The sequence below is a fragment of the Bos indicus genome, chromosome 12 (genome assembly GCF_029378745.1).
Source record: "Bos indicus isolate NIAB-ARS_2022 breed Sahiwal x Tharparkar chromosome 12, NIAB-ARS_B.indTharparkar_mat_pri_1.0, whole genome shotgun sequence".
In the NCBI taxonomy this organism is placed as follows: domain Eukaryota; kingdom Metazoa; phylum Chordata; class Mammalia; order Artiodactyla; family Bovidae; genus Bos; species Bos indicus.
This window is the reverse complement of record NC_091771.1, coordinates 24,477,638-24,495,745: the sequence shown is the minus strand read 5'-3', so window position 1 is coordinate 24,495,745 and position 18,108 is coordinate 24,477,638. Positions and strand designations below refer to the sequence as shown.

The 18,108-nt window shown below is 40.1% G+C and overlaps 1 long non-coding RNA gene across 1 annotated transcript in view; it reads left to right on the top strand.

Moving 5' to 3' along the window:
* The window catches only part of LOC139186195 (uncharacterized), a 65,224-nt gene that overhangs the window by 6,052 nt on the left and 41,064 nt on the right, over positions 1-18,108 (top strand). The window contains exon 2 of the long non-coding RNA XR_011569731.1: positions 8,817-10,193. This is a non-coding gene — a long non-coding RNA (uncharacterized lncRNA). The remainder of the gene's footprint in view (positions 1-8,816; positions 10,194-18,108) is intronic.

The following is an 18,108-nucleotide window of genomic DNA, read 5'->3' as shown; positions in this document are numbered from 1 at the left end:
AATGGCAACCTCCTTCAAAAGGTCCCATGCACACATGCTATACTCAGTGCCCCCAACCCTGCAGCAGGCCACACCAACCCACGCCTCTGCGGGAGACTCCTGGACACTCATGGGCAAGTCTGGGTCAGTCTCTTGTGGGGTCACTGCTCCTATCGCCTGGGTCCTGGTGTGCACAAGGTTCAGTTCATGATCTGAGCCACAGTCAACTCCCAGTCTTGTTTTTGCTGACTGTATAGAGCTTCTCCATCTATGGCCACAAAGAATATAATCAATCTGATTTTGGTATTGACCATGTGCTGATGTCCATGTGTAGAGTCTTCTCTTGTGTTTCTGGAAGAGGGCGTTTGCTATGACCAGTGCGTTCTCTTGGCAAAACTCTATTGGCCTTTGCCCTGCTTCATTCTGTACTCCAAGGCCAAATTTGCCTGTTACTCCAGGTATCTCTTGACTTCCTACTTTTACATCCCAGTTCCCTATAATGAAAAGGACATCTTTTTTGAGTTTTAGTTCTAGAAGGTCTTGTAGGTCTTCATAGAACCATTCAACTTCAGCTTCTTCAGCATTACTGGTCAGGGCATAGATTCAGAAGGTTTTGATTACATACCAGATAATCACGACGGTGGGATCAGTCATCTAGAGCCAGACATCCTGGAATGTGAAGTCAAGTGGGTCTTAGGAAGCATTACTAGGAACAAAGCTAGTGGAGGTGATGGAATTCCAGTTGAGCTATTTCAAATCCTAAAAGATGATGCTGTGAAAGTGCTGCACTCAATATGCCAGCAAATTTGGAAAACTCAGCAGTGGCCACAGGACTGGAAAAAGTAGGTTTTCATTCCAATCCCAAAGAAAGGCAATGCCGAAGAATGCTCAAACTACCACATAATTGCACAATTGAGCAAAATGATACTCAAAATTCTCCAAGCCAGGCTTCAGCAGTATGTGAACCATGAACTTCCAGATGTTCAAGCTGGATTTAGAAAAGGCAGAGGAACCAGAGATCAAATTGCCATCAATTTTTTGATATTGGATCATTGAAAACACAAGAGAGTTCCAGAAAGACATCAACTTCTGCTTTATTGACTAAGCCAAAGCCTTTGATTGTGTGGATCACAACAAACTGGAAAATTCTTAAAGAGATGGGAATACCAGACAACCTGACCTGTCTCCTGAGAAACCTGTATGCAGGTCAAGAAGCAACAGTTATAACTGGACATGGAACAACAGACTGGTTCCAAATAGGGAAAGGAGTACATCAAGGCTGTATACGGTCACTGTGCTTATTTAACTTCTATGCAGAGTACATCATGAGAAACGCTGGGCTGGAAGAAGCACAAGCTGGAATCAAGATTGCCAGGAGAAATATCAATAACCTCAAATATGCAGATGACACCACCCTTATGGCAAAATGTGAAGAACTAAAGAGCCTCTGGATGAAAGTGAAAAAGGAGAGTGAAAAAGTGGCTTAAAACTCAACATTCAGAAAACGAAGATCATGGCATCTCGTCCCATCACTTCATGGCAAATAAATGGGGAAACAATGGAAAGTGTGACAGACTTTATTTTTCTGGGCTCCAAAATCACTGCATATGGTGACTGCAGCCATGAAATTAAAAGACGCCTGTTCCTTGGAAGAAAAGCTATGACCAACCTAGACAGCACATTAAAAAGCAGAGACATTACTTTGCCAACAAAGATCCATCTAGTCAAAGCTATCGTTTGTCCAGTAGTCATGTATGAATGTAAGAGTTGGACTATAAAGAAAGCTGAGTGTGGAAGAATTGATGCTTTTGAACTGCGGTGTTGGAGAAGACTCTTGAGGCTCCCTTGGACTGCAAGAAGATCTAACGAGTCCATCCTAAAGGAAATCAGTTCTGAATGTTCATTGGAAGGACTGATGCTGAAGCTGAAACTCCAATACTTTGGCCACCTGATGCAAAGAACTGACTCATTGGAAAAGGCCCTGATGCTGGGAAAGTTTGAAGGTGTAAGGAGAAGGGGATGACAGAGGATGAGATGGTGGATGGCATCACTGACTCGGTGGACATGAGTTTGAGTAAACTCCGGGAGTTGGTGATGGGCAGGGAGGCCTGGTGTGCTGCAGTCCATGGGGTTGCAAAGAGTCAAGGACACAACTGAGCAACTGAACTGAACTGAACTGTGGTCTTGATGTGCAGTTCTCTGATGGCCAGTGATATTGGCAGTCTTTTCATGTTCTAATTGGCCATTTGTCTATATTCTTTGCAGAAATGTCTATTCAAGTCATTTGCCCATTATTAAATTGAGTTGTTTGTCCTTATGTTGTCTAAATTATGAGTTCTTTGTATATTCTAGATACTAGACTCTTATCAGATATATGATTTACAAGTATTTTCTCTAGTTCTGTAGACTGTCTTTTCACTTTTCTGATATTTTTTTGATATACAAACTTAAATTTTTGATGAAGTCTATGTGTTTTTTTTTTTTTTTTCCTGTTGTGAATTGTGATTTTGGTGTCATATTTAAGAATCCATTGCCAAATCCAAGGTCATAAGGATTGTTGAAAACCATCTTTGTATTTTATTTTATACAAAGCAGAAAGTGAGTTTATCCCAAGGGTTTCAACCTGCAAGCCAAGAAACTCCAGGCTATGGGAGTTCTGAGTTCCTCACAGACGAAAGTGTGTATATAGGGTATATGCAGAAGTAATTTGACTTTTTCAGCTGATCTTTATTTGGATCAGGGTAGTTGTGTCAGGGGAACAAGGAAGTCCAAAGATAGCATGAACAGACTTGGTCTTTGAGGATGACTGGCATCCTCTGCCGATTTCTGAGAAGGGTGTAAATTCTTGCCAATTACATTCGATAATGTTTTGTTTTTCTTTAATGCATCTTTGTTGTCCTCCATTTTGTCCCCAGTATGACATCACTTTAGTTTGGGTTCTGCAGGATTTATCCCTATTTTCTTCTAAGATTTTTATAGCTTTAGCTCTTATATTAAGTTATTAATCCATTTTGAGTTTATTTTTGTATCTGTTCTGTGGCAGGCATTCCATTTCATTCTTTTGCATGTTGTCCCTGAACCATTTGTTGAAGAGAATGTTCTTATCCTCAATGAATGAACTTGACATCCTTGTCAAAAATCAGTTTGCCATAGATGTATGGGTTTGTTTCTGGACTGTTAATTCTACTCCATTGTTCTATATGTCTGTCCTATGCCAGTACCACACTGTAGCTTTGTACTGAGTTTTGAAATTGGGAAGTGTAAGTGCTCCAGTTTTGTTCTTCTTTTCCAATATTATTTTGGCTCTTCAGCCCCCTTGCAATTTTATATGAGTTTGAGATCAGCTTTTTCATTTGTGCAAAAAAAAAAAAAAAAAGGAACTGGGATTTTGATAGGGATTGAATTAGGCATCAAAGCAGTAGGTCTCTTTGACAAGTGTTGTTATCTTAAAACATTAAGTCCTCAAATCTGTGAACATGATGTCTTTTCATTTATTTAGATCCTTTTTAATTTTTTTGCAATATTTATAGTTTCCAGGGTACAAGTCTTTCATCTCTTTAGATAATTTATTCCTGTATATTTCTTTTCATTTTTGAATGCTATCTTAGTCTCAGGGTCGCTGTAGCAAAATGCCACAGACTGGATGCCTTAAACAACAGAAATCTCTTTCTCACAGTTCTTCTTGGGAAGTCCAAATATCAAGATGCTGACAGACTTGGTTTCTGGTGAGAGTTCTCTTCCTGGCTTGTAGAAAGCTGTCTTCTCCTCACGTGATGGTGAAGGAGAGAAAGGGATCCTCGGTAACTCTTCTTGTAAGGATACTAGGCCCTCTCTCCAAAAACAATCCCACTGCAGAATAGGGCTTCAACATCTGAACTTTGGGGGACACAACTTAGTCTCTAGTTGTTGTTTTGTCACTCAGTCACGTCTGACTCTTCGTGATCCCATGGACTGCAGCACGCCAGGCTTCCCTCTCCTTCACCATCTCCCAGAGTTTGCTCAAACTCATGTCCATTGAGTTGGTGATGCCATCCAACCATCTCATCCTCTGTTGCCCTCTTTCTCCTCCTGCCCTCAATCTTTTCCAGTATCAGGGTCTTTTCCAGTGAGTTGGCTCTTCGCATCATGTCACCAAACTATAGTAAATTCAGTTATAAATAAAATCACTACTGAATTTTCTTTTCAGATTATTCATTGTTGATGTATTAAAAAAGAATGGATTTTTGAGTATTGATCTTGCACTCTGAAAACTTGCCACATTTATTAGTGCTAATAGTTGTATGTGCTGTGTGTATGTGTTCTTTAATATTTTTAATATATGAAATCATGTCGTCTGTTAAAAATTGAGCAAGTTTTACTTATTCCTTACAATTGGGGTGCCTTTTATTTCCTTTCCTTGCCTAATTGCTCTGGCTAGTCATCCCTTCATTTTAAAGAATTGGTTCGTGCAATTGTAGAGGCTGGCAGGTGTGAAATCTATAAGGCAAGCTGGTAGGATGAAAATACCAGGTCTCTTTGTTGTTTTAACAAGAGCTGCCCGCAGGGGAAACTAGTTAACCAGAGCCTGATCTGATGGAGTTTTATCCCCTGGAGAAGGGAATGGCAACCTACTCAGTATTCTTGCCTGGAAAATTCCATGGACAGAGGAGCCTGGTGAGCTGCAGTCATGGGGTCAAAAGAGATTCAGACATGACTTAGTGACTAAACAAGAAGCTGACCTGAGGGAAAGGAAATACCTGAATCCAATCTACTGTAGCTGTCTTCTCTCACCTACGGGCAGGGGAGTCTGAGAAACACTTGGGAAGTCTGAAAAACACTTCAGGGACACAGACTCACTAAAAGATTGAGACCTAATCAAAGGGCTGTAGACTGCTTCCCCTCCCACACCTCCCCACCACATAAGTGCTAAGTGAAGTCACTCAGTCGTGTCCGACTCTTTGTGACCCCATGGACTGTAGCCTACCAGCCTCCTCCGTCTATGGGATTTTCCAGGCAAGAATACTCGAGTGGGTTGCCATTTCCTTCTCCAGGAGATCTTCCCAACCCAGGGATTGAACCTGGGTCTCCCACATTGTAGGCAGATGCTTTACTGTTTGAGCCACCAGGGAAGTCCCACCACCACATAACTAACAGCTTATTTACGGTAGTTCCTTTTATCCACTAAATCATTTCTGACTATCAAGAAAAATTACAAGGCATACTGAAAGGCCAAAAATACAGTTTAAAGAAATAGAACAAGTATCACAACCAGATGTGACATGGATGTTGGGATTATCAGACTGGCAATGTAAAACTATGATTAATGAGATACAAACTGTTATGGACAAAATAAGCTACAAGAATATTTTGTACAACACTGGGAATATAGCCAACATTTTATAATAACTATAAATGAAGTATAACCTTTAAAAATAATGAATCACTGTATTGTACACCTGTGACTAATATAATGAACAACACATAAACTGTACTTCAATATATAATATTCAATATATAAACTATGATTTATATGCTAAGAACTCTAAGGGATAGACAGCATGCAAGATCTGATAGGTAATGTGTGCAGAAAGATGAAAATCCTAAGAAAGAACTAAAAAGAAATGGTAGAGATAAAAAAAAAATGCAACAGAGATGAAGCATTCCTTTGATGGACATATTAATAGACTGGATATGACTGAGGAAATAATAACTAATGGTTTCCATTAGTGGAAGTGTGAAAGGGACCTTTATAAGGAATGGATCAGGCTGACAATATTTTATCAATCTTTGCAATACAAAAAGTGAGCTGGTCAAGTATTATATACCTCTTGACATAGGGTACTCCATACTATTACTGTTTATGAAATATCTTCACAAGAAAGAGCAATTGAAACTGAACTGAATCAAGCCCCTGGGTCTAATTATCAGTATACTAAGAAAAAGAGTCACAGGGTAACAGGTTAAAGCAACAGCATGATAATACAATCTGCCCAGATCAGATCAGATCAGTCGCTCAGTCGTGTCCGACTCTGCGACCCCATGAATCACAGCACGCCAGGCCTCCCTGTCCATCACCAATTCCTGGAGTTCACTTAGACTCACGTCCATCGAGTCAGTGATACCATCCAGCCATCTCATCCTCTGTCGTTCCCTTCTCCTCCTGCCCCCAATCCCTCCCAGCATCAGAGTCTTTTCCAATGAGTCAGCTCTTCACATGAGGTGGCCAAAGTACTGGAGTTTCAGCTTTAGCATCATTCCTTCCAAAGAAATCCCAGGGCTGATCTCTTTCAGAATGGACTGGTTGGATCTCCTTGCAGTCCAAGGGACTCTCAAGAGTCTTCTCCAACACCACAGTTCAAAAGCATCAATTCTTCGGTGCTCAGCCTTCTTCACAGTCCAACTCTCACATCCATACATGACCACAGGAAAAACCATAGCCGTGACTAGACGAAACTTTGTTGGCAAAATAATGTCTCTGCTTTTGAATATGCTGTCTAGGTTGGTCATAACTTTCTTTCCAAGGAGTAAGTGTCTTTTAATTTCATGGCTGCAGTCACCATCTGCAGTGATTTTGGAGCCCAGAAAAATAAAGTCTGACAGTGTTTCCACTCTGCCCAATGCATTGTGTAGTAAAATGTAGGAAAATTGGATGTGAATTGGCTGCTGCTGCTGCAGCTGCTAAGTCGCTTCAGTCGTGTCCGACTCTGTGTGACCCCATAGACGGCAGCCCACCAGGCCCCACCATCCCTGGGATTCTCCAGGCAAGAACACTGGAGTGAGTTGCCGTTTCCTCCTCCAATGCATGGAAGTGAAAAGTGAAAGTGAAGTCACTCAGTCGTGTCTGACTCAACGACCCCATGGACTGCAGCCTACCAGGCTCCTCCATCCATGGGATTTTCCAGGCAAGAGTACTGGAGTAGGGTGCCATTGCTTTCTCCAGTGAATTGGCTATGTGATATTAATACTAAGGGATTACTGTTAACTGTTACAGGCTAAATTGTGCCATTCCCCAAATTAATATATTGAAGCCCTAATGCCTGGTACCTCACAATCACATTGTGAAGATAGGGCCTTTAAATTAAATGAGGTTGTTAGGGTGGGCCCTAATCCAGTATGACTGCCAACACACAAACAATAGACCTTCTGAGGGTACATCAATAAGGGGCTATTTGCAAGCCAATCAGAGAGCCCAGAGAGGAAACCAGATCTGCTCTCCCCTTGATCTTGGATGTCAGCCTCCAAATGCTGAAAAAATTAACTCCTGTTATTTAAATCTCCTAGCCTGCAGTATGTTGTTGTGGCAGCTGTGGCAAACTAATACAGTGACATTAGATGGAATAGGGATTTTTTCGTTATGAGAATAAGAAAAAATGGACTTTATTTTTTAGAGATACAAAATGCAGCATTTACAAGTAAGTAAATAAAAGGAGAAAATAAAATTCTGTTAGAATTTTAAATCCTTTTTACATTAATAAGCCAAGTACATTCTGTTTATACACAAACCCAATTATCTGTATATTTTATATTCCTTGAAAAAAAAAGGAGGCAACTTCAAACCTGTACTAAATATTTAATATGTCCAAAAAATGTATTTCAGAGCTTAAGCCTGGTAGATAAATGGTTGTATAGAACAGTGCCTTAAAATTATTATTATACTTTTAGGCTTAATTAAATAAAAACATTAATAAGGTAGGGAGGTAATAAAACAAGATTTGTCATATAAAAAATTCGGTACTATAAGATTTTTATTTAAACTCTAGCTCCTAGATCTGATAGCCTTTTTCTCACACTGAAGATATTGGTCCCCAACTGCATCAAAATCATGATTGCTTTATCCCATGTAACATTTGCTGCCATCTCAGAATGACAACAGAAATGCTTACCATCAACAGGATGATCTCTGGGACATTTAAAGATTTTTATGGAAGGTTTTTTGACCTTAGATTGTATACTACTGGGAATATATATACACAAATTATGAGTTTTTAAAGTTGTTTAAAATAATTTCTCTCTGGTTATCTCTATCAGCAACTTGATACACAGAGGTGTTTGTTTTTGCTTTTAGAAATTGAAAATTTTGGGGTTCTTAGCAATTATTTTATAGTTTATTTTTGTAAGTATTTAAAATAATCATATAGTTTCAAAGCAAATCTACAAAATAAAATTGAAGTCAGAAATTTTATTTTCCATTCCAGTTTTTCATTCTGTTTGTCCTTCCCTCAATTGGTAACCATTATGTTTTAGTTTTTTGCTTAATTCTGCCATTTAACATATTATACAATATAATAGATACAGGGGACTTCCCTGGCGGTGCAGTGGTTGAGACTTCACTTTCTAGTATAGAGGGTGCGCGTTCGATCCCTGGTCACAGAGCTGAGATCCCACATGCCTTGTGACCAAAAAAAACCCCCAAAAAACATAACACAGAAGGAATATTGTAACAAACTCAATAAAAACTTTAAAAATTTTCCACATCAAAAAAAAGTAATAAATACAGAGAAATACTTATATCTCCTGTTACTAATACTAATGAAAACTGGTAAATAAATAGAATTAAGCATTTATCTTATTTTTATAATTGTTTTTATAATACCTCAAGGGATCCGATTAATTCATGAGCGGCATTTCCTTTTAAAGAAGTATGAAGGCTAATAAATGCAGAAGGACTGGTAGGACCAGATTTTCACCATGTTAAAATCATTGGGGTGCATGTATCTTTTTGAGTTAAAGTTTTCATCTTTTCTGAATATATGCTCAGAAGTGGGATTGCTGGATCGTACGTGACTCTATTTTTATTTTTTAAGGAACCTGCAAAGATACACATTTTAAAAAAGCCTTTAACCTCCTCTCTCCCTCAGCCATCCATTTGAAATGCAGTCATCAAGGAAGATACGGTCCCATCTCCCATTGTCTGCTGGGAGAGTAGGAAGGTGCCTGCTGGGAGAGTTAGCAAGGCTGCCTAGCTCCAGGTTGTAAAACATCCACAATCATGAAGATAAAAGAAGATGTACTCTTCCTTTGGGTATGGCCAGTTAACACAAGTGATCAAAAAGTCCTCATCCCAGCTCTTGAAACCTTTCCTGCTATGAACGTCTGTATTTCAAAGGATTGAAAAGAATCAACAGTCAATAGAGTGAAAAGGCACTCGTGGACTGGAAGAAACTATTCAGATCACACATCTGATGTGGTGTTAATATCTGGAGTATAGTACGAACTCCTACAACTTAACACCAAAAAACCCCAAACAATTTAATTGCAAAATGGCCAAAGGAGGAGCTTCTGGTTTTGGTGAATGCATCCACGTGCCAGGAGGGTGTGGCCACCTCGATTCCTTGGTCCTGGGCCTAAAACCCTTCTGTACTCCATCCTGTGTACCTCTTCATCTGGCTGTTCTTCTGTATCCTTTACAATATCCTTCACCGTAAACGGGTAAAGGATCTTTCTTCTGATTCCTATACTCTTGTTCTTCTGGATCGTCATTTGTGTCATTTTATCAAGCAAGAGATTGTTTCAAAGGGCATTTGGAATTATGAGAGCTTACTCAACATTCAGAAAATGAAGATCATGGCATCCGGTCCCATCACTTCATGGGAAATAGATGGGGAAACAGTGGAAACAGTGTCAGACTTTATTTTTCTGGGCTCCAAAATCACCACAAATGGTGACTGCAGCCATGAAATTAAAAGACGCTTACTCCTTGGAAGGAAAGTTATGACCAACCTAGATAGCATATTCAAAAGCAGAGACATTACTTTGCCAACAAAGGTCCTTCTAGTCAAGGCTATGGCTTTTCCAGTGGTCATGTATGGATGTATGGATGTGAGAGCTGGACTGTGAAGAAAGCTGAGCACTGAAAAATTGATGCTTTTGAACTGTGGTGTTGGAGAAGACTCTTGAGAGTCCCTTGGACTGCAAGGAGATCCAACCAGTCCATTCTGAAGGAGATCAGCCCTGGGATTTCTTTGGAAGGAATGATGCTAAAGCTGAAACTCCAGTACTTTGGCCACCTCATGCGAAGAGTCGACTCATTGGAAAAGACTCTGATGCTGGGAGGGATTGGGGGCAGGAGGAGAAGGGAACGACAGAGGATGAGATGGCTGGATGGCATTTTTGACTTGATGGATGTGAGTCTGAGTGAACTCCGGGAGACGGTGATGGACAGGGAGGCCTGGCGTGCTGAGATTCATGGGGTCGCAAAGAGTCGGACACGACTGAGCGACTGAACTGAACTGAAGGTATGTAAGGGATTTTTTGTTTTGTCTGTGTATGGAGGAAATACAAGAGAATGCTGTTTGGAGAGAATGAGAAAATAAAATGAAGGCGATGGCAGGACTAGTGCCTAAGATGAGTTTGCAATAGTTTCTTAAATTGCCTTTAAAGATATCTGCACTTTATTTCTGTTTTTATAAAAACTGAAAGTCAAATGCAGAAAAAATTGTGTGATAGATTGATATATTTTTTCATTACTTGAGAACATGTACTATTGTTTTCCCCTGTATATTTAGCTATTTTGGCCTTGCACCTTTGTACTTCCATCAGTGTAATATTGAAGCCCGTCTTAGGTTCTTTGAAGACTTAGCCATGTTTACTCTTTTAGTGACTATACTGGAACTAAGCACATCTTGGCAGAGAAATCATAGTGCCTCCCACCATGTGAAGTACCCACAGCCCATGGACGTAATTGTCTGTCAACCCTATAGAGATCTGTACATTTATTTGAAAGACCTGCAAATGATGAAGAAGGACCTGGAGAAAATGCTGAAAACAAATATACTTCTGTTATCACTGACCTCAGCATCTACTGTGGCTAGTTCCATGATCAAAAACAAAGGAAAACATTTTATGACAAGTAGCAACATTTCTGACTGATTTTTAGCTATATCCTTAAGAGGGAATAGATGTGTGTAACCTGTAATTATTCAGCTGTTACTCTGAGTGTGTATGATACTCAATAGTTCATATCCTGATATACTACATTTTAAAGTTTTAAATGATGCCATAAAGACTATATTGGTATATACCCCTACAGAGCCAACACTCATGTCATAAATACTGCTGTGAGCTCTAATAACTAGCTACATGTTAGGTAAATACATTTAGGTTTAGAAAATAGCAAATTATTGGCCATTTGCTATATATATATATATAGGGAATTTATAAACACTCCAAACTCATACTTGCTATGGAAAAATTTTATTTATCATTCAATTATTACTTGACCTTTTAAAATCATTATTTGGCTCCTTTAGACAGTTTACCTAATATGGACAAGTACTTTCCTCCCAAGAGGGAGTAGTTTTACTAGCATGTGCCTCAGAGGATCAGAAATAAACTGTTAATTGTTTCTTTAGTGTTGATAGCTTCTTTCAACTATTAAGAGGACTAATCTTATGTAAATACCAATCCAGTGAAATAATATGATATTTGTATTCAAAGCAATTAGATAGCCACTTAAATTTCTGTTCTATAACTCAAATTGCTATAAGAAACTTGAAAAAAAAATGGGCAAAAGACTTGAATAGATATTTCTCCAAAGATATACAGCAGATGTTCAACATCACTAATCATTAGGGAAATACCACCTTCACACTCCTTGGGATGGCTATCACCCCCCCCCCCCAAATCAAAATTATTATAAGTACTGGTCAGGATGTGAAGAAATCAGAAGCTCTGGACTTTGAGGGTGGGCATGTGAAATGGCGCAGATGTACTGGAAAACAATATTGCATGCTCAGTTGCATCCGACTCTTCGCAACCCTATGGACTGTAGCCCTCCAGGCTCCTCTGTCCATTGGATTTTCCAGGCAAGAATACTGGAGTGAGTTGCCATTTCTTCCTCTAGGGAATCTTCCCGACCCAGGGATTGAACCTGTGTCTCCTGCATCTCCTGCATTGCAGGTGGATTCTTTATTGCTGAACCACCAGGGAAGCCCAAAAAACAGTATTGTGGTTCCTAAAAAAGTTCAACATAGAATCATCATGTGATCCAGCAATTTCACTTCTAGGTATATTCCCCAAAGAACTGAAAGCAGAGCCTGGAAGAGATACTTGTACACCAGTGTTTATAGTAATATTATTCACAGCAGTTAAAAGGTGGAAACAACCCAGTGTCCATCAACAGATAAATTCATAAACTGTGGTGTATATATTCAACAATATTTTTCAGCTTTAGAAAGGAATAAAATTTTGACACACACTATAAGCTGGATGAAACTTGATAACATTATACGAAGTGAAATAAGCCAAACGCAGAAGGACAATAATTGTATGATTCCTTCTAATGAGATACCTAAAGTAGTTAAATTCTATTTAACTGTGTATAGAGACAGAAAATAAAACAGTTTATCAGGGACTGTGGGATAGAAGGAATGGGAAATTTATTGTTTAATGGGTACTGAGTTTCATTCTGGAGGATGAAAATGTTCTATGCTATGCTGTGCTATGCTAAGTCACTTCAGTTGTGTCCGACTCTGTGTGACCCCATAGACGGCAGCCCACCAGGCTCCCCCATCCCTGGGATTCTCCAGGCAAGAACACTGGAGTGGGTTGCCATTTCCTTCTCCAATGCATTAAAGTGAAAAGTGAAGGTGAAGTTGCTCAGTCGTGTCCGACTCAGCAACCCCATGGACTGCAGCCTACCAGGCTCCTCCATCCACGGGATTTAGAAATAGATAATTCTGATGCACAACAACTGTGAATGTACTCAGTGCCACTGAATTATATATTTAAAATAGGTTATAGTAGTAAATGTTATGTGTACTTTACTATAATGAAAAATGTTTAAAAGCCACCAAAACAACTTTCCGATTCTTCATTTCAGTAGAGGTGAGTTCAGACTGTGTTCTGATCTCTTGTAACTATTTAGACAGTCTTGAGTGAAGTCTTCCTACCCTTTTTAGCTTTGTTGGGGGAAGTTTTGCTTTGACAGTTTGTAGTTCTGGCATGTGGAGAAGACAATGGCAAGCCACTCCAGAACTCTTGCCTAGAAAATCCCATGGATGGAGGAGCCTGGTGGGCTGCAGTCCATGGGGTCGCCACGAGTCGGTCGCGACCGAGCGACTTCACTTTCACTTTTCACTTTCAGGCAATGGAGAAGGAAATGGCAACCCACTCCAATGTTCTTGCCGGGAGAATCCCAGGGATGGCAGAGCCTGGTGGGCTGCTGTCTATGGGGTCGCACAGAGTCGGACACGACTGAAGCGTCTAACAGCAGCAGCAGGAGCAGCAGTTCTGGCGTTGCCTTGTGTGTTCCATGCATTGTGTATAGTTGTTTGAGCACACGTCTGTTTCTATGTGGCATTTTAAGCCCCTTGAGGTCAGGAACCATGCTGTGTTCATGTTTTCATCATCCAGAATGCACATTCTGGTGTCCTTACAAATTAGAGCCTCAGAACATTTTTCTGAATACAATTTAAATTGTTCTGTTGTACATGGAGAGTTTTCTTGTATACAGGTGACATCTTGTGGCAACAAATGGAATTGCGAATACTCCATCAGTATTTTTCTCAAATTGTTCTCCTTTAAAAAATCTGGATCTTATATATCTTTTAAAAAATTACCCCAAGTAAGCATTGTGCATTTGGGGTAAAAGGATAATGGTATTGCTAAAGGAGGCTTTTGTTCCGTGGCTGGAGCCTACCTGGGACAGTTCCACAGCCCCAACCAGGTCGGGAAAGTCATCACACTTTTAAGAGAGTCTCTAAGTAATAATGATTAATTTATTAATAACTGACATAAGGTGATAGTTGAAACCAAGAAAAAGGAGAAGTATGTGTGTTGGTTGCAGAGGCACAAGGCTTGCTAATTGTCTTGAGGGAAGATTTTGTGCTTGAAAAAACTATTTACAGTTGCCATTGTTTTAATGAATATTCAACTTAGATCTTTTAGGCCTTTAAACTCAAGGTACTTATTTTATTATAAACTTGGTAAATTTTGATTTGATTAAAAGTAGTCTCCTTTTCTAACTCCTCAATGGATTCTTACATGCCATGAAACTTAAAAAGCATTAGAAGCGTTTCTAAATTACAATGAATGACTCTCATTCTTGAATTATTATCTCAGTGAGGCCATAAAGACTACACTTTATGGATTTGGCATGAAGATTGCATAGCATGTTCAGTTCTCATTGGTGCAGGAAAAACCGTAGTTTTTTTTTTTTACCTGGCACTGAAGTACCTGGTTGTTTTTACCTGACACTGTGTCTGACTTTCTCCTAAGGATAACCCTGATAAGGAAAGAAAGCAAAGAAAAAAAAAAAAAAGCAAGAATGGAAAGAAGAGTTACACAGCAGTCCCCAGTGTAGAATTTGACTTTCTGTCTCTGCCCCTCTCTTCCTTTCCTCAGGCAAGCATATTTGAACCAGTCTAACTCTGAACATAGTCAATAAAGCAGAAATACATATTTTTCTGGAACTCTTGCTTTTTCGATGATCCAGCGGATGTTGGCAATTTGATCTCTGGTTCCTCTGCCTTTTCTAAAACCAGCTTGAACATCTGGAAGTTCACGGTTCACGTATTGCTGAAGCCTAGCTTGCAGAATTTTGAGCATTACTTTACTAGCGTGTGAGATGAGTGCAATTGTGTGGTAGTTTGAGCATTCTTTGGCATTGCCTTTGTTTGAGATTGGAATGAAAACTGACCTTTTCCAGTCCTGTGGCCACTGCTGACTTTTCCAGATTTGCTGACATATTGAGTGCAGCACTTTCACAGCATCATCTTCCAGGATTTGAAATAGCTCAACTGGAATTCCATCACCTCCACTAGCTTTGTTCGTAGTGATGCTTTCTAAGGCCCACTTGACTTCACATTCCAGGATGTCTGTCTCTAGGTCAGTGGTCACACCATCGTGATTATCTGGGTCATGAAGATCTTTTTTGTACAGTTCTTCTGTGTATTCTTGCCACCTCTTATTAATATCTTCTGCTTCTGTTAGGTCCATACAATTTCTGTCCTTTATCGAGCCCATCTTTGCATGAAATATTCCCTTGGTATCTCTAATATTCTTGAAGAGATCTCTAGTCTTTCCCATTCTGTTGTTTTCCTCTATTTCTTTGCCTTGATCACTGAAGAAGGCTTTCTTATCTCTTCTTGCTATTCTTTGGAACTCTACATTCAGATGCTTATATCTTTCCTTTTCTCCTTTGCTTTTCACTTCTTTTCTTTTCACAGCTATTTGTAAGGCCTCCCTAGACAGCCATTTTGCTTTTTTGCATTTCTTTTCCATGGGGATGGTCTTGATCCCTGTCTCCTGTACAATGTCACGAACCTCTGTCCCTAGTTCATCAGGCACTCTATCAGATCTAGGCCCTTAAATCTATTTCTCACTTCCACTGTATAATCATAAGGAATTTGATTTAGGTCATACCTGAATGGTCTAGTGGTTTTCCCTACTTTCGTCAATTTTAGTCTGAATTTGGCAATAAGGAGTTCATGATCTGAGCCACAGTCAGCTCCCGGTCTTATTTTTGCTGACTGTATAGAGCTTCTCCATCTTTGGCTGCAAAGAATATAATTAGTCTGATTTCGCTGTTGACCATCTGGTGATGTCCATGTGTAGAGTCTTCTCTTTTGTTGTTAGAAGAGGGTGTTTGCTATGACCAGTGCGTTCTCTTGGCAAAACTCTATTAGCCTTTGCCCTGCTTCATTCTGTACTCCAAGGCCAAATTTGCTTGTTACTCCAGGTGTTTCTTGATTTCCTACGTTTGCATTCCAGTCCCCTATAATGAAAAGGACATCTTTTTTGGGTATTAGTTAAAAGGTCTTGTAGGTCTTCATAGAATTGTTCAGTTTCTTCAGCATTAGTGGTTGGAGCATAGACTTAGATTACTGTGATATTGAATGGTTTGCTTTGGAAACGAACAGAGATCATTCTGTTGTTTTTGAGATTGCATCCAAGTACTGAATTTCGGACTCTTCTGTTGACCATGATGGCTACTCCATTTCTTCTAAGGGATTCCTGTCCACAGTAGTAGATATAATGGTTATCTGAGTTAAATTCACCCATTCCAGTCCATTTTAGTTCGCTGATTCCTAGAATGTCGACATTCAGTCTTACCATCTCCTGTTTGACCACTTCCAATTTGCCTTGATTCATGGACCTGACATTCCAGGTTCCTATGCAATATTGCTCTTTACAGCATTGGACCTTGCTTCTATCACCGGTCACATCCACAACTGGGTATTGTTTTTGCTTTGGCTCCTTCCCTTCATTCTTTCTGGAGTTATTTCTCCACGGATCTCCAGTAGCATATTGGGCACCTACTGACCTGGGGAGTTCCTCTTTCAGTATCCTATCATTTTGCCTTTTCATACTGTTCATGGGGTTCTCAAGGCAAGAATACTGAAGTGGTTTTCCATTCCCTTCTCCAGTGGACCACGTTTTGTCAGACCTCTCCACCATGACCCGTCCGTCTTGGGTGGCCCCACAGGGCATGGCTTAGTTTCATTGAGTTAGACAAGGCTGTGGTCCGTGTGATTAGATTGACTAGTTTTCTGTGATTATGGTTTGTGTGTCTGCCCTCTGATGCCTCTCGCAACACCTACCGTCTTACTTGGGTTTCTCTTACCTTAGACGAGGGGTATCTCCTCACGGTCGCCCCTCCTGACCTTGAACGTGGAGTAGCTCCTCTAGGCCCTCCTGTGCCCATGCAGCCACTGCTCCTTGGACGTGGGGTTGCTCCTCTCTCTATGAAGTTCTGTCTCTTTTTTTTCATGTTCTTTGTTTTAAAAAAAAGAAAACGGATTGGGCCTTTTGCGAGGTAGAATTTCTGTTTCTAGATTAATATTGTTTAACATGTTTATCATCTGTTTATTCCCCCTAGCCTGCTATTAGATTAGATCTGAGTCTAGATGGATGTGTTTGTATTTTGCCTATTACATTACATTAATGAGAGGCTATAATGTCCGGCTGTCTCTCTTCCTGATGTCAAGATTGTTCAGTAGATTCGGGCATTGAATTAATTCAGTTTAGCCACTAGAGGTCAGGACTTTATTTTAAAAATAAGTGCTTCATGAAGGATCTAGACTGAAGTTTTATAAACGAGTAAAAAAAATTATGTTTATAAGGTGTCCTCTTTAGGAATTTATGGGTAAATTTTCTTGACTGAAATACGAATGTCACTTTGAAGGACTGAATACTTTTTTTTTTTGCAATATAATTTTTCTATGTTTAACCATTATTACTGTGCTAAAATTTTGTTTCTTAGATTTAAATACTCCTTTACCCTAGAAGTTCAAGTCACTTTACATGCTGCTTTAACTCAATATAGTACTCCGGATAAAATGGAAAAACAGGAAATATAGGACAGAAGGGAAAATACTGGTGAAACCAAACGTGGAATACCAAGCACTGAGCCGTGAGGGAGAGGAAGAAGTAAATTTGTGTTACCCGTGGCTGCCGTGGCAGCCCAAGGCGGCTTCCTCTCTGGGACGGGCTGCTTCCCGGTGCTATCTCCAGCACTATGTCATGCCCTGCTATGGGTAGCCTTGTGTGCACAGAAGTTCCTCAGTCTAATCATTTTAAGAGTTTTGTTTGGGGTTGCTGCTATGCATTGTCTGGGTTTTCACAAGTGGGAGAAATTTAACTCAGCAGTGTAACTGTTAGGATAAATTACTGGCCCCAAACCTTACACCAAAACAATAGATGAGTATGATAACAGCAGTACATTGTTAGAATCGCATCTTTTCTCCAGTGAACAATCTTATAGGGGTAGAAAAGCATGGACTAACCTGGAGAGCTCAGGGTTTAGATTCTGGCTCTTCTTCATTATGGCATCTTGTACCATGACCACTTCGAGCTTCTGTTTGCTGCTGCTGCTAAGTCGCTTCAGTCGTGTCCGACTCTGTGCGACCCCATAGATGGCAGCCCACCAGGCTCCCCCGTCCCTGGGATTCTCCAGGCAAGAACACTGGAGTGGGTTGCCATTTCCCTCTCCAATGCATGAAAGTGAAAAGTGAAAGTGAAGTCGCTCAGTCGTGTCTGACTCCTAGCGACCCCATGGACTGCAGCCCATCAGGCCCCTCCATCCATGGGATTTTCCAGACAAGAGTACTGGAGTGGGGTGCCATTGCCTTCTCCGTTGAGCTTCTGTTTACCTGTATGTAAAGCGGGACCAATGAGACCTAGAGCTGCCTGGGTGGTTGCAAGAACTGG